At 47.8% G+C, this 14,387-nt stretch overlaps 1 pseudogene; it reads right to left on the bottom strand.

The window, feature by feature from the left end:
• LOC136495547 (ABC transporter C family member 14-like) overlaps positions 1 to 14,132 on the bottom strand; it is a 30,165-nt pseudogene extending 16,033 nt beyond the window's left edge.
• Positions 14,133 to 14,387: the final 255 nt, after the last annotated feature.

The following is a 14,387-nucleotide window of genomic DNA, read 5'->3' as shown; positions in this document are numbered from 1 at the left end:
GGCTTGCGGAGCTCGCGGCTAGGGCTCAAGAAGCCAAGAAAATAGAAACTAGCGGTACTGGAAGATAGAGGGAGGCCAAGGGATTCTCACTGCGGGGAAGAAGGAGGACGGGGAAGCTCGGCGGCGGCGGTCCGTGCGAAGGTGCGGATGGCGGATTCCCGGCCACCTTTGGCTCGGCAGCAACGGCTTCCGTGCACGGCGAGTGCAAAGAAAAGGAACGGGGAGCAGCAGGGGGCGCGCGGGGGGGGGGGGGGCGCTCGGCTACTATTTAACAAGGTCGAGGAGCGGGGGGATGCTCCCACGACGCCCGTCGTGGGCGGCGGTTGCTCAGACGCCGGGCGCGGGTGGTTGTCGAGCCGCACGGGGAAGGAGACGGCGCCGACAAGTGGGGCCGGGCGGTCAGCGGTTGCGGGCGCGAGGAAGGCGCGGCGGCTGGGCTGGGCCGCGGGTGGCGCTGGGCTGTGGGTGGCGCTGGGCTGCAGCTGGCGCTGGGCTGCGGGGGAAGGAGGGAAGGCTTGCGGGCCGAAGTTCAAGAAGGTAGGGGGAAAATGATTCTTTTCTTTTTTTCTACTATTTTCCAAATCCCTTTTTAAATTCAAATTTTAATTCTTTTTTGAAATATTTAATAAATTCCTAACATTCACAAAATGATATGCAGCGGCATGTATGCATCAAAAAGTTTCTAACCTTATTTTTAAATTTTAATTCCACAAAATTTATTATTTCCCTATCTTTTAATGCACACATATTTGCATAAATAAATCATATTTAGCTATTTTAAAAGAATGTCGTTTTTAGGGTGTTACAATTCTACCCCCTTAAGATGAATCTCGTCCTCAAGATTTGGGTGATTGCTTACTCAAACAGTTGGGGATAACTCTTTCTCAGATCCTCTTCTCTTTCCCAAGTAGCCTCATCCTCTGTATATCGATTCCACTGCACCTTGCACATCTTTACAGTTCGGCTTCTTGTAACTCTTTCGGCAGTTTCTAAGATCTTTATCGGATACTCTTCATAAGTAAGATCTTCCTTAACAGCAAGTTCTTCCAAAGGAATCTGCTCTTCTGGTACCCTCAAACACTTTTTCAATTGGGAAACATGGAACACGTCGTGCACACCTAACAAACTCTCAGGCAGTTCCAACTGATAAGCTACTTCTCCATGTCTCTCTAGGATCTTAAAAGGTCCTATATACCTTGGTGCTAATTTTCCCCTTCATATTGAATCTTCTCACACTTCTCATTGGTGACACCTTCAAGTACACATAATCACCAATCTCGAAAGTCAGCTCTCTTCTGCGAGTATCAGCGTAACTCTTCTGTCAGCACTGAGCTACTCTCAAATTGTCTCTAATCATTCTCACTTGTTCTTCCGCGTCTCTAAGGACATCGGGTCCAAACACTTGAGTTTCTCTAGTCTGATTCCATAACAAAGGCGTTCTACACTTACGCCCATACAACGCCTCGAAAGGTGCCATCTTGAGACTCTTCTGATAACTGTTGTTATACGAGAACTCTGCGTATGGCAAACTCTTATCTCAACTATCACCATACTGTAATGCACAAGCTCTCAACATATCTTCCAAAATCTGGTTCATCCTTTCAGTCTGTCCATCAGTTTGCGGGTGGTAAGCAGAACTGAAATTCAACTTTGTCCCCAAAGATCTATGTACTTTATGCTAGAATTGTGATGTAAACTGAGTGCCTCTATCCGACACAATTTTCTTGGGAACACCATGTAAGCACACTATTCTTTCCATGTACAACTCTGCTAGTCTTGCACCAGTATAGGTAGTCTTGACTGGTAAAAAGTGGGCAATCTTGGTGAGTCGATCTACTATTACCCATATTGAATCATAGCCTCTTTGAGTGCGGGGCAATCCTACGATAAAATCCATACCAATTTCTTCCCATTTCTATTCAGGAATCTTCATTGGTTGTAGTAACCCTGTAGGTCTTTGATGCTCAGCTTTCACTCTTTGACAAGTGTCACACAAAGCCACATATTCTGCCACACCTCTCTTCAAACCATACCACCAATACTTCTCCTTGAGATCCAAGTACATCTTGGTACTTCTGGGATGTATAGAATAAGCAGACTCATGGGCCTCTTGCAGAATTGCATCACGGATAGCCTTTACTTCAGGTACACATATCCTCTTTTCGAACCAAAGAGTGTTATTCTCATCCATTTTGAATCCTGGTGCCTTTCCAAGCACTACATTCTCTGCTATCTCCTTAAGTTTTTCATCCTCCAATTGACCTTTGTGTATCTCTTGCTCCAAGGTAGGCTCTATCACCAATTCCATTGCATTAGTGACAAGGCTCAAGTTGAGATACTCCATTTCAGCACACAACTCTGCTGACATAGATGTCATCTGAAGTCCATTGGCATAGCTCTTACTGCTAAGTGCATCAGCTACGACATTTGCCTTTCCCGGGTGATAATGCACTTCCAAATCATAGTCTTTGATCAATTCCAACCAACGATGTTGTCTCAAATTCAGATCTGATTGGGTAAAGATATACTTCAAACTCTTATGATCAGTATAGATATCACTCTTATGTCCAATTAGATAATGTCTCCAGATCTTCAAAGCATGAACCACAGCTGCCAATTCCAAGTCATGAGTAGGATAATTCAACTCATGCTTCCTCAGTTGTCTAGATGCATATGCCACCACTCTTCCTTCTTACATAAGCACACATTCAAGGCCCAAACGGGATGCATCACAATATATAGAGAAGTTCTTGCTTAAATCGGGCAAGATTAATACTGGAGCTATAGTCAATCTCCTCTTTAGCTCTTCAAAGTTTGTCTGGCATTTATCCGACCATACATACTTAGCATTCTTTTCCAATAGAGCTGTCATAGGCTTGGCCAGCTTGGAAAATCCTTCAATGAACCTTCTGTAGTATCCAGCCAATCCCCAAAAGCTTCGAATCTCACTTACAGTTGTTGGTGGTTTCCAATTCAGTACATCTTGCACTTTGCCTGGATCCACTGCTATTCCACCATTGGAGACTACATGACCCAGAAAAGAGACTTTCTTCAACCAAAACTCATACTTGCTCCGCTTAGCATACAACTTATGTTCTCTAAGCTTTTGCAAGACCAACCTTATATGTTCAGCATGTTCTTCTTCAGTCTTGGAGAATATTAGTACGTCATCTATGAATACCACCACAAATTTATCTAGAAATTCCATGAACACCTTATTCATCAGATACATGAAGTATGCAGGTGCATTGGTCAATCCAAAAGACATAACGGTGTACTCATATAATCCATACCGTGTAGTGAATGCTGTCTTGGGTATGTCCGAGTTTCGAATCTTAAGCTGATGATACCTTGAGCGGAGATCAATCTTTGAGAACACATGGGCTCCTCTCAACTAATCAAACAAATCATCAATCCTAGGCAATGGGTATTTATTCTTGATTGTAACCTCATTAAGGGAGCGGTAATCCACACACATTCGTTGACTACCATCCTTCTTATCCACAAAGATCACAGGTGCCCCCCACAGGGAAGAACTGGGGCATATGAAACCTTTTTCTTGCAACTCTTTTAGTTGTTTCTTAAGCTCTTCTAATTCATTAACTCACATTCTATATGGACGTTTAGCTATTGGTGTAGTTCCAGGTAATAATTCAATAATGAATTCAATGTCTCGGTCAGGTGGCATACCTGGCAAGTCATCGGGGAAGACATCCGAGAACTCCTCCACGACACGATCTTTTTCATTGACTTCACCATCTAGCTGGTTCACTGTGGCTGTAGGCTAGGCTTGCACTACCACTTCTACACAGATTCTATCTCCATTGAGTGATGTCACAACCACAGATTTCTCCTGACACTGAATAACTGCCCAGTGTTGTTTCATCCAATCCATTCCCAGAATAAGATCAATTCCCGCTATTCTCAACACAATAGGCTTCACTTTGAAGTCTACCCCCTTAAGGAAATGCTAGCTGAGGGGCTCCAATAAGAAGCAGGCATACTACCTCCCAGGGAATTTACTAGTATGGGGTTTTTCATGGCACACAAAGGTATGCTATGCATTCTAACAAAAGCTTGGGAGATAAAAGAATACGAAGCACCAGAATCAAAAAGTACGGTAGCAGAGATAGAGTTGACGCTGAACGTACCCAACATGACCTTAGGCGTCTCCTGAGCTGCATCAGATGACACATAATTCACCTTCGCAGTGTGAGGTGGTCGGGCGTTGAACTTCTGATTGCTGGTCTGGTTCTGAGGTGCTTGTTGGTTCTGCTTCTTAGGACACTGATGAGCATAGTGACCTACTTCTCCGCATCGGTAGTAGGCATTGGGATTGTTGGGTGCACCACTCTTCATAGGAGCATTGTTGGGCACTCCTTGGCATGTTGCAGGATTGCTAGTCTGTTGCGGGGGACGCTGATTCCCAAATTGTTGCTGGTACTGAGGGCGTTGCTGGAACTGGTTCCGCTGAGGATACTGACCACGGTTTCCCTGGTGAGTTGGCCTTGATTCCTTTGCTGGAAACCTTACTAGGGATAAGCACGTGGGCGAGTATTGCTTCTAGAAGCTTACCCTTGGAGCCTTCTCTTCTTAGCTTCCATCTCCTTGCGCTTATCGTCAATCACGATAGCACGATTCACCAAAGACTGGAAGTTAGGGTAAGTATTAGACATCAGCTGGAGCTGTAGTCCATCATAGAGTCCCTTGAGGAAACGGCGTTGCTTATCCTTGTCATCCGCTACGTCATTTGGAGCATAGCGTGATAGTTGTGCGAACTTGTCCCGATACTCCGCCACAGTCATTGATCCTTGCTTGAGGGATCAGAATTCTTCCTGCTTCAGTTCCACTAGTCCATCAGGAATATGGTATGACTAGAAATTGTCCTTGAATTCCTGCCAAGTGATTGCAGGAGCATTGTTGGGACGTCCAAACTGGAATGATTCCCACCAATCCTGAGCAGCTCCTTGGAGTTGCCCAGAAGCGTACAACACCTTCTCAAGGTCGTTGCAATGTGCTATGTTTAGTTGTTTCTCCACAGCACGCAACCAATCATCTGCCTCCATAGGGTCTGAGGCATGGGTGAACACCGGTGGATGACCTTTCATAAACTCTCCCCGCTTATCTTTGACCTGAACATGCGGTGGTCCTCTTGCAGGTTCATTGTCCAAGCACTGCATCACAGCTTGCATCAGCTGCGCTTGCATTCCCAATATTTGTTCCATGGTCACAAGTGGCGGTGGTGGTGGATTTATGAGAGCATCACATCCACGACCACGGCCTCTGCCTCTTCCTCCTCTTGCGGCCATCTGTCTTCCAACAAATGTGCAAAATTTAGAGATTTTTCCAATTATAGAGTGCTTACAAAAGATAAGAAACAATGCTGAGAATTTTCTGGACAAGATTCAAATTCAGCAGTTTAGTAAAACTGTTATAACTCGAGTTTTAGAGATCCAACAGAGATGCACCAAGATTTGTTAGAAAGCTTAGGAGATCAGCTACAACTTTTATTTAGATCACTTTTACAAATTCTGACACGCACATGGTCAAAAGTAGAGCTAAACCGAAACTGTTCTGGGTTCCAGACAGCGCAGGAACATCAACTTGTGTCTGCTAGATCTCACAAACCTGAATAGCTATTGACGTGATTCCAGAGACATTTGAAAGATACAGAAGTCTAGTTGTCTCCACAAAAATTTCAGAATTTTTGACAGCCCAAATTTCGATATACCAGATAAAGAACACAGGCTGCTCCATAAATCAGCACAGCAGAGATAAGATAAAGCGAGACATCAGCATTAATATTTCTTTCTAAACTTAAAGTTCCAATCTAAGGAAGTTGTGGACATGCCCACAAACTTCCAGCAATCAAGTAAAATACCAAATCAACCAAGTTCACAAATTAAACATCTAATCAACTAAGTTCACAAGAACAACAAGACTAAATAAGAAACACGAACTAAAGACGTGGTAATCTAGATCAAGGCACCTAACACCTATGGAGCGGTGTCAATCATGGTGAAGGACCGGTGCTTCTTCTTGTAGATCGAAGGCTGCCCAAGTTGTGCTTGAAGTTCATCCACTTGCTTCTGAAGACGTCTCTGAGCCCTCTGAGATGCACGCAGTTCTCCTTTGACTTCCTCATCCACTCCCTGCATAGCGTGGACATGCTGCACCGTTGCTTCCAGAGTTGGGTCATTCTCTGGTGGAGCCAAAATCTGCCAAACATCCTCATGATCATTTCGAGGAAGGAACCTGAAGCGATCCTCCCTCATGGCCTCAAAGCGACGACCATGGTAGTGGATGTAGGCGTTCTGTGCTGCATCCTCCATGCCATCCAAAGCATGGGCTCTCCTGGCAGGGGCACAGTGGACAGTCTCCACCTCATGTCCATTCTTGATATCGTTCCAAGCGGTGACCACTAGCTCTACCTTCCAGAAGGTAGCCTCCAATGGATGCTGGTACTCGGCGCAGTGGTAGCTGATGGAGGCGTGCAAGTCGGGGTAGTAGTCGTCCAGCACATGAGTGAGGAGAGTGTGGAAGTAGGCTATCTCTGGGGCTGGCTTGAAGTAGTACTTGCACTTCCAGCCAATCTCCTCCTCTACCACGGAAACAGCTGGGGATGGTGCAGGTGTGGGGGAAGTAGCCGTCGACTTCTCAGGTGTAGCTACAACAGGATAGACCGGCACGGCGACTGGAGTAGGAGCAGGCACAGGTGTCGGGGTAGCCATCTCCTCATCATCGGAGATGATCACAATCTCTCTCTCTCTCTCTGCTTGTGGGGCACGCGGGGTGAACAGGGCACGATAGCCGACGGTGCGGAGGCGAGCAATCTTCGGGTTATGAGACATCTATAGATTTAAAGTGAGATAGAATTAGAATCACCAATTTTAAATAATAGATTAGGATATGAAAAGAATAAATGTTTTAATAAAATAACAAGAATAAGACAGTAAGCAAGAAAACAGAGGAGCAAAGGTGCTAAAACGACCGTTTTCTAACTAGGCTTGCGTCCTACAGTCAATATGGCTCTGATACCAATTTATCACACCCAATTTTAAGGATAAAATTGAATGCACAATACTCATGTGTGCCTAGGAATCAGTCACACACACAAGTCAACAAATCATATAAAGTATCATCACGGTGTCTCTTACATCACAAATAATAACATTAAGTAGTCTTACACAACACAGCGGAATAGTAAAGGATAACACTCTCATAGAACACCATCACAGGGAAGGTCAACTGGTTGACCACAAGCCTAAAAATCCTTAGGGAAATCTTCATACCCGTTGTCATCTGTTACCCATCCGGGATTTTTATCCAAATAAAGAAAATAAACAAGTGTAAGTACATCCCGTACTTAACAAGCTAACATGGGGTTATGAAGCTCAAAAGATTGACACTGGTTTACTGCAATTAGCATTTTTAGTAAGTCAAACTTTTATTCTCAGGTAATATCAAATTATGCTTAAGCTCCCATTTAATCCCATATGAACAGATATCAAGGTCAAGTGTCTCATATAACATCATAGAACATCTTAAATGATCATCAACAAGTATCCGGTTATTCTATGAGTTTTTCGGGCCGCTCGTGACCGTGAGCACGGCTGTTATAATAGTTTGTTACCCTCTGCAGAGGTGGTGCACATTCACCGCGAGTCGTGATCCCCATATGCCCAGGTTAATTACTCCCATGTCACTACCAAGGTGAGCGGGCAGGGTACACTATGAAGCCATTTCATAGGTTTCCCTAACAAGTTAGGGCCGCTAGATTTCCTTGGCAGGCAGATGTAGGAACCCCCCTTTCCTATGGCACATATCCATCACGGCTATACTCATAGGAACAGAGGCAGCCCTATACCCAACGTGGCAAGCCCCATTTGCGCCAAAAAGGTAACCTCTAACTAGCTAGAAAACATCCTATTACTGAGCTAAAGTTAGAGCCATATGACTCTCCCAGTTGCACTGTCAGTCCCAGCTTTTGTCGATAGATAAGTCCTTATGGAGGGCTGGGAGCAACATGATCAAAGGTCATTTGCACTTTCGCCCTATGGAACAGTTGATATAATTCATGTTAAACTCTTAGTCCCATAGAATCATTCATCATCATGTATATCAAGTTCAGTTAGAGCACTAGCAATCTACCCATATGCATTTAACCCATAGGAGACAAGGAACAGGATAAACAATCACTAGGATGTCCTTACGGGTATCAAAATTAGACACATGCAAATGAGTAATTGATTAAAGTGAAATAGGACATCAAGGTAGGCCCATGCTATACTTGCCTTGGTTCACAAACTCTTGCTAGTCCTGCTGGTCGTCAAAGAATTTCTGATCTCCAACGTTCTTCTCATCGTCTGAACGCGACCAACACGACAACATACAACATTCCAAAAGCATTCATGCAAAGTAAACATTCCTATTATTAGAATAGTACACCAACAGTATAGAAAACAAGATAAAATGTTTGGGAAAATAATCTACGTCTCACTACGATCACGTTAACGCGAAGTTCAAGAAAAACGGAGCTAAAATGCGGAAGTTATGATTTAAACGGGTTTTCCTATAGCCATATATTTAATTAAATCTAACCATGAAATTAAAAAGTTCCAAACTTGACTAATAGTGATTCTAACATGTAGGTTATGGAATTATGAAGCTAACGCGATTTGAATAGATCAATTCGGAGCTAAAACGACAATTTTATAAGCGAAACAGTTCAAATGGCATTTCTGTAAATACTGAAAACGTATTTTTGACTTAAGCCGTGAAGTTTACGTTTTCCAAACGAGAATGCGCATTCGGGGAACTACACCTTGGACTATGGGTTCAATTAGATGTAAACCGAGGGTCTCTTTAGCTATTTGACCTCCGAAGAGGTATCTTCTAATCTCGACTGCTGATCGAAAAATGGACGGCTGGAAACGAACCGGGGGAGAGAAGAGAGAGAGACCTGGCCGGCATAGTAACGCCGGTGGCAAAGCACCATGGCCGGCGGCGCGGAGGTCTCAGGCGCACGCAGTTAGGTGCTAGGGTTCACCAAATGAGAAACCAAGAGCACCGGGGTAGGCGGGGGAAGTAGGGGGCCTCGGCCATGCCGATACGGCGGCCAGAAGACGCGGGTAGCGCGGTGGCCGCCATGGCCGGTGGCCAAGGCTTGCGGAGCTCACGGCCAGGGCTCAAGAAGCCAAGAAAATAGAAACTAGCGGTACCGGAAGATAGAGGGAGGCCAGGGGATTCTCACCGTGGGGAAGAAGGAGGACGGGGAAGCTCGGCGGCGGCGGTCTGTGCGAAGGTGCGGACGGCGGATTTCCGGCCACCTTCGGCTCGGCAGCAACGGCATCCGTGCACGGCGAGTGCGAAGAAAAGGAACGGGGAGCAGCAAGGGGCGCGTGGGGGGGGGGCTCGGCTGCTATTTAACAAGGCCGAGGAGCGGGGGGACGCTCCCACGACGCCCATCGTGGGCGGCGGTTGCTCAGACACCGGGCGCGGGCGGTTGCCGAGCCGCGCGGGGAAGGAGACGGCGCCGACAAGTGGGGCCGGGCGGTCAGCGGCTGCTGGCGCGAGGAAGGTGCGGCGGCTGGGCTGGGCCACGGGTGGCGCTGAGCTGCGGGTGGCACTGGGCTGCGGCTGGCGCTGGGCTGCGGGTGGCGCTGGGCTGCGGGGGAAGGAGAGAAGGCCTGCGGGCCGAAGTTCAAGAAGGTAGGGGGGAAAATGATTCTTTTCTTTTTTTTCTACTATTTTCCAAATCCCTTTTTAAATTCAAATTTCAATTCTTTTTGAAATATTTAATAAATTCCTAACATTCACAAAATGATATGCAGCAGCATGTATGCATCAAAAAGCTTCTTGCCTTATTTTTTAAATTTTAATTCCATAAAATTTATTATTTCCCTATCTTTTAATGCACACATATTTGCATAAATAAATCCTATTTAGCTATTTTAAAAGAATGTCATTTTTAGGGTGTTACACCATTTCAGGCTTTAGCTTCCTCCGCCGCTCCTCGATGATCCTGTCAATCATAGTAAAAGTGGATTCTGAAGATATGGTTGAAACAGGAACAGTTTAAATATCTTTAGCCATGATTGACAGCACTGGATATGTGACTTTGAGTTGATGCCACCAGTCAAGATGTTAAAATCAACATCTAAATGGTTCAAAATCATCATCTAAATGGTTCACAGTGTCACGGTCAAAGTAAGAAACAAGTTCAGAAACATTAGAACCTGAAGAACTTGTAGCCTGCAGCAGGGCAGTTGCAGATGTATCTCTAGCCATGATTAGAGTAGCAACTGCAGTATGCATACCACCAACATCACCATCATCATCATAAAATTTATCCTAAGCAGACCTTTTTTACCAGATAGGTTAGGAGGGGCGGTCCTCTTCAACCTAACACCTCTATATTTCTCCTCATACTTATTGTAGACATCAATAAATCGAGCTCTAGTGCCAACCTGGTAAGCACTATAATCTGTACTAGTAAGGGTACTCAACCTCCTAAGCACTCTATTGAAACCTTTCATTTTAGCTCTAGGTCCAAGATGAATGCAAAAGAATAAAGCAAAGTTATGTCCCTCTAGTATTTATTATATTTGTTTATCATAGGTTAAACCACAGGTCTGATGTGAGTATCATTAGCATAATTCTTTAGGTGCATAGCAATCTTAACAAGATAATGAATCATGAGTGGAGATGTAGGATAGTACACACCAGACAATGCAACTGTAGCATCATAACAGTTCAAGAAATTTAAGCACTTTTTCTATCATAGCCCAATGGTCATCAGTTAAAAGCAACTGACCACCTTCAACTCTAGGATATTGAGCATGGATGAAAGTAGTGGATGAGACCTTATGTGGAAACAAATGCTTAAGCATTAGGTATGTAGAATTTCACCTAACTTCCATGTCCAGTTGAAACTTTCTAGACCTAACACCAGTGTGGCAATGCAGTAACTTTTATAGGCAATGATTCTCTAGTTAGATGAGTTTAAGAAAGATATTGCAATTCTAAATTTTTCAATCAAAGGCTTAAGAGCAGTTAGGGCCTCCTTAACAATCAGATTGATAATGTGACATGCATAACGCTGATGTAAGAACGTACAATTAACTACATTGTCTAAATCATCACTATCATTAGATGATGCATTGTCCACAACTTCAATACCAAGATATTTAGAAAGAACATGTCTAAGTTTTTGCATGGCTGATACATTAGATGATGCATTGTCCAAAGTAACAGCAAATACTTTTCTAGTCAAACCATAATCAGCAAGCACAGATGCAACAAGATCAACAATGTTTTATCCGTTGTGGGAACAATCAATAAGCCTAAAACAAATTTAGGATTATGAGCAGTTCTAATGTATTCTTCAAATGCATATGATTCTCTCAAAGAGATAGGAACATCAAGCCTAGCAAGCAATCGAACCAATTGAGTACGAGCAACAATGGGACAGTACTCCCAATTGTGCATACTACCATCAGGATTAAAAGAGATCTATGACTGAGACATGTGAGTTTTTTCAAGCCTCCTAGGGCATTTATCCCTATGCCGAGTGAGGTGACCAGTGCCACCACTAGAGTGCCCAGAGTATTCCTTAGAGCAATGGATGCACTTAGCTCCATACTTGACCTTCTTATCATTCTCTATTTTGAAGAGTTTCTTGAAATAAAGCCACACTGCCGAGGTAGAGGGACGAGATCGCTTGTCGTTATTCTCTTCCCCGTCCACTGCTTGATCATCACAGGGCTCGCGTAGGTCGTCCTCGTCATCATCTCCAGCCAACCCACACAACCGCCTCTCTTGGTTGGAACCAACCTCAACCGTCTCATCGTCGGATCCAGCCATCGCCACTCGTTGACGCCCCGGTCCCTCAACGGCTTCAGACAAACAGAGCAAGGCTTAGTAGAGATCGAGGGATAGGGTTAGGGATTGAGCAAGGGTTAGGTCGACGGTGACTTACCTTCAAATCCAGAGCACCAGAGTCGCCGGTGAGGTCAACGAGGCATGGATCCAGCGAGATCGACGACGAGGGACGGAACCAGCGAGGTCGACGAGGCACAGATCCGGCGAAGTACACGACGGATCCGGTGAGGAAACCGATGGATCCGGTGAGGACGAAGCAAGATCAAGGGTTAGGGTTAGGGATTTAGCAAGGGTTAGGGTTAGGGATTATGCCAGTGCCAGACAGCGGTGACTCCACCGGCCAGCGGTGGCTCCAGAGGCCACCGGAGAGCGAGAAGAAGAGAGGAAGTTGGAGGCGAGAGAGGAGAGTGAGTCGGCGACACGGCGACGCCGACTCACCGAGAGAGGAGAGCGAGGCGAGAGAGGAGCGAGCGAGACGGCGCTGCGGGGGAGAGCTGAGTGCAAATGAATTAGGGCGACGGAGCGAGATGCGGCCGGCTGGCCAGGACGGGTTTTATACCCCCTATTCCAACAATCGGATCCAACGGTCCGATCGGAGCGAGGCCGGAGATCCAACGTGGCGAGCCGGGCCGGCCCATATAGCGTGTCGTGCCCGTGTCGGCACTACGGGCCAAAATGGTGGCCCAGACATGGCACTAAGGCCGGGCCATGCCAGGCACCGTCACGAAGGCCATCGGGCCGTGCCATTCCTAGGCCATGCTACTTAGTGCCGTGCTTGGGCCGGCCCGTAGTGCCCGGGCCAACACCAGCATCTCGGCCGCCTTGCCAACAAGGAGGACGGCGACAAGCTGTAGCCCCTCCGTGAGCTCCCCGCCATGTCCCACGAACTCTACGAACCGGTCCACGAGCGATGGGCCGATGTACATCACTAAGAGGTGCACCACGCCGAGCATGGCGGTGAGAAGGAACTACGGCCAGAAGGAGCACAACAGTGTGGTGAGCACCGGGCGCTGGGGCTTGGACGAACCTGGCGCCGGCACAGGCCAGTTGGAGGCGAACAGCGCGTACACCGCCTCGGCGGTGTCCGGTGGCACCACGGGCGGTACATGGTCGGCCGCGAGCATCGCCCTCGAGCCCTAGGCGACGAGCGGGTTGATCCATCTGAACATGGCCAGCGAGAGCCACGTCGTCGTGGCGTACGTCTCCTCCACGGCGGCGGCACGACCACGACCACCACCATCGGAATCGACGACGAGGCCCGTGGAGCTAGTGGCCGCGAAATAGAGCAGCGGGAGCGAGAGCGCCAGCCACACGAACGCGAGCGGGTCATCAGGGACGACCGGCTCGACGGCAGCATACCGCGTAGCCGCGCACCCAGCAAAGAGCGTGGCCAAAGCGGCCGTGGCGAGCTAGAAGAACCTGAGGTGGAGCGGGTGGAGTCGCGCGGGTGCCACTGATGCCCCAGCAGCCGTGTTCTTCTTCACCGCGACGACCCAGGCGGCCGCGAGGTGTGCTACGGCGTGCGCTACAAGGAACGCGCACTCCGCCGCTACCAGCCCCATGGTCATCCTTCCGCTGCGGCGCAGGAGTGCGAGGAGGAGTAGAAGCACTAGGGCGGCCACCGCCTGGACCGCGGAAGCCGCGAGCGCGAGTCCATGCCGGAAGCGGAGGGGAGGTGGGGCCTGGTCTGTGGTGGCCGGCTTGGTGAGGAGGGGCTCCCGCGCACGGTGGTCGAGGCCGAGGCCGAGGCCGTGGTCCTTGCCATCATCGTTGTGCCGCCGGGATAGGCAGTGGGCGCGGAGTGTGACGGCAAGCGCGGCGACGAGGAATAGGAGGTCCAGGGCGGCGAGCAGCGCACGCTGCGGGCACGGGGAGAGGAAGAGGAAGGCGAGGCGGCCGGGGATGGAGGACGTGGCGGGCGGCGGCGGCGCGGTGCAGGTGGTGGTGGCATGCCACCACGGGAGGGGCAGAGGATGGAACCTCCATCGTGGCGGGTGGCGGGTGGTGGCACATGGTGGTGCGTCACATTTGGGTCTGGGTGCGACGAGGCGGGAAGGCCATGGCGATGGCGGGGTTTTGTTGGAGTGACCTCAGCCCTCAGGAGGAGAGAGCAATTCCTATAGTCCTAGTGAGCGTTGTTGGTGAACTACGGCGAGTGGTCAAGGAACGAAGGTAACGCGGCGGCGCAGAATACTCTGCGACTGTGAACGCCGGTGCAGAGAGGCAACATCCAAGACCGCCGACGACATCGAAGTGGAAGATTTGGCACTAGCTAGGCTAGGCGCATATTCAAAACTTAAAATGCCCGAGTGGCCTGGCCGTCGCCCGCCCGGTCGCCGCCGGCGTAAGCTACTGTATTCATGCACTTTTCAGAAAGCATTTTTTTTAGAGAATTAAAACAAAATGAAGGACCTGTGAGCATCGCGGAGACGCGAACTACCGCAACATTTTCCAGTTACTGCATCATTTTTTTCTTCTTTCCACTGACATTATTAAACCCATGG

This window comes from Miscanthus floridulus, chromosome 12 (genome assembly GCF_019320115.1).
Source record: "Miscanthus floridulus cultivar M001 chromosome 12, ASM1932011v1, whole genome shotgun sequence".
In the NCBI taxonomy this organism is placed as follows: Eukaryota; Viridiplantae; Streptophyta; class Magnoliopsida; order Poales; family Poaceae; genus Miscanthus; species Miscanthus floridulus.
The sequence above is the reverse complement of the archived record's forward strand: the minus strand, read 5'-3'. Positions and strand labels throughout refer to the sequence as shown.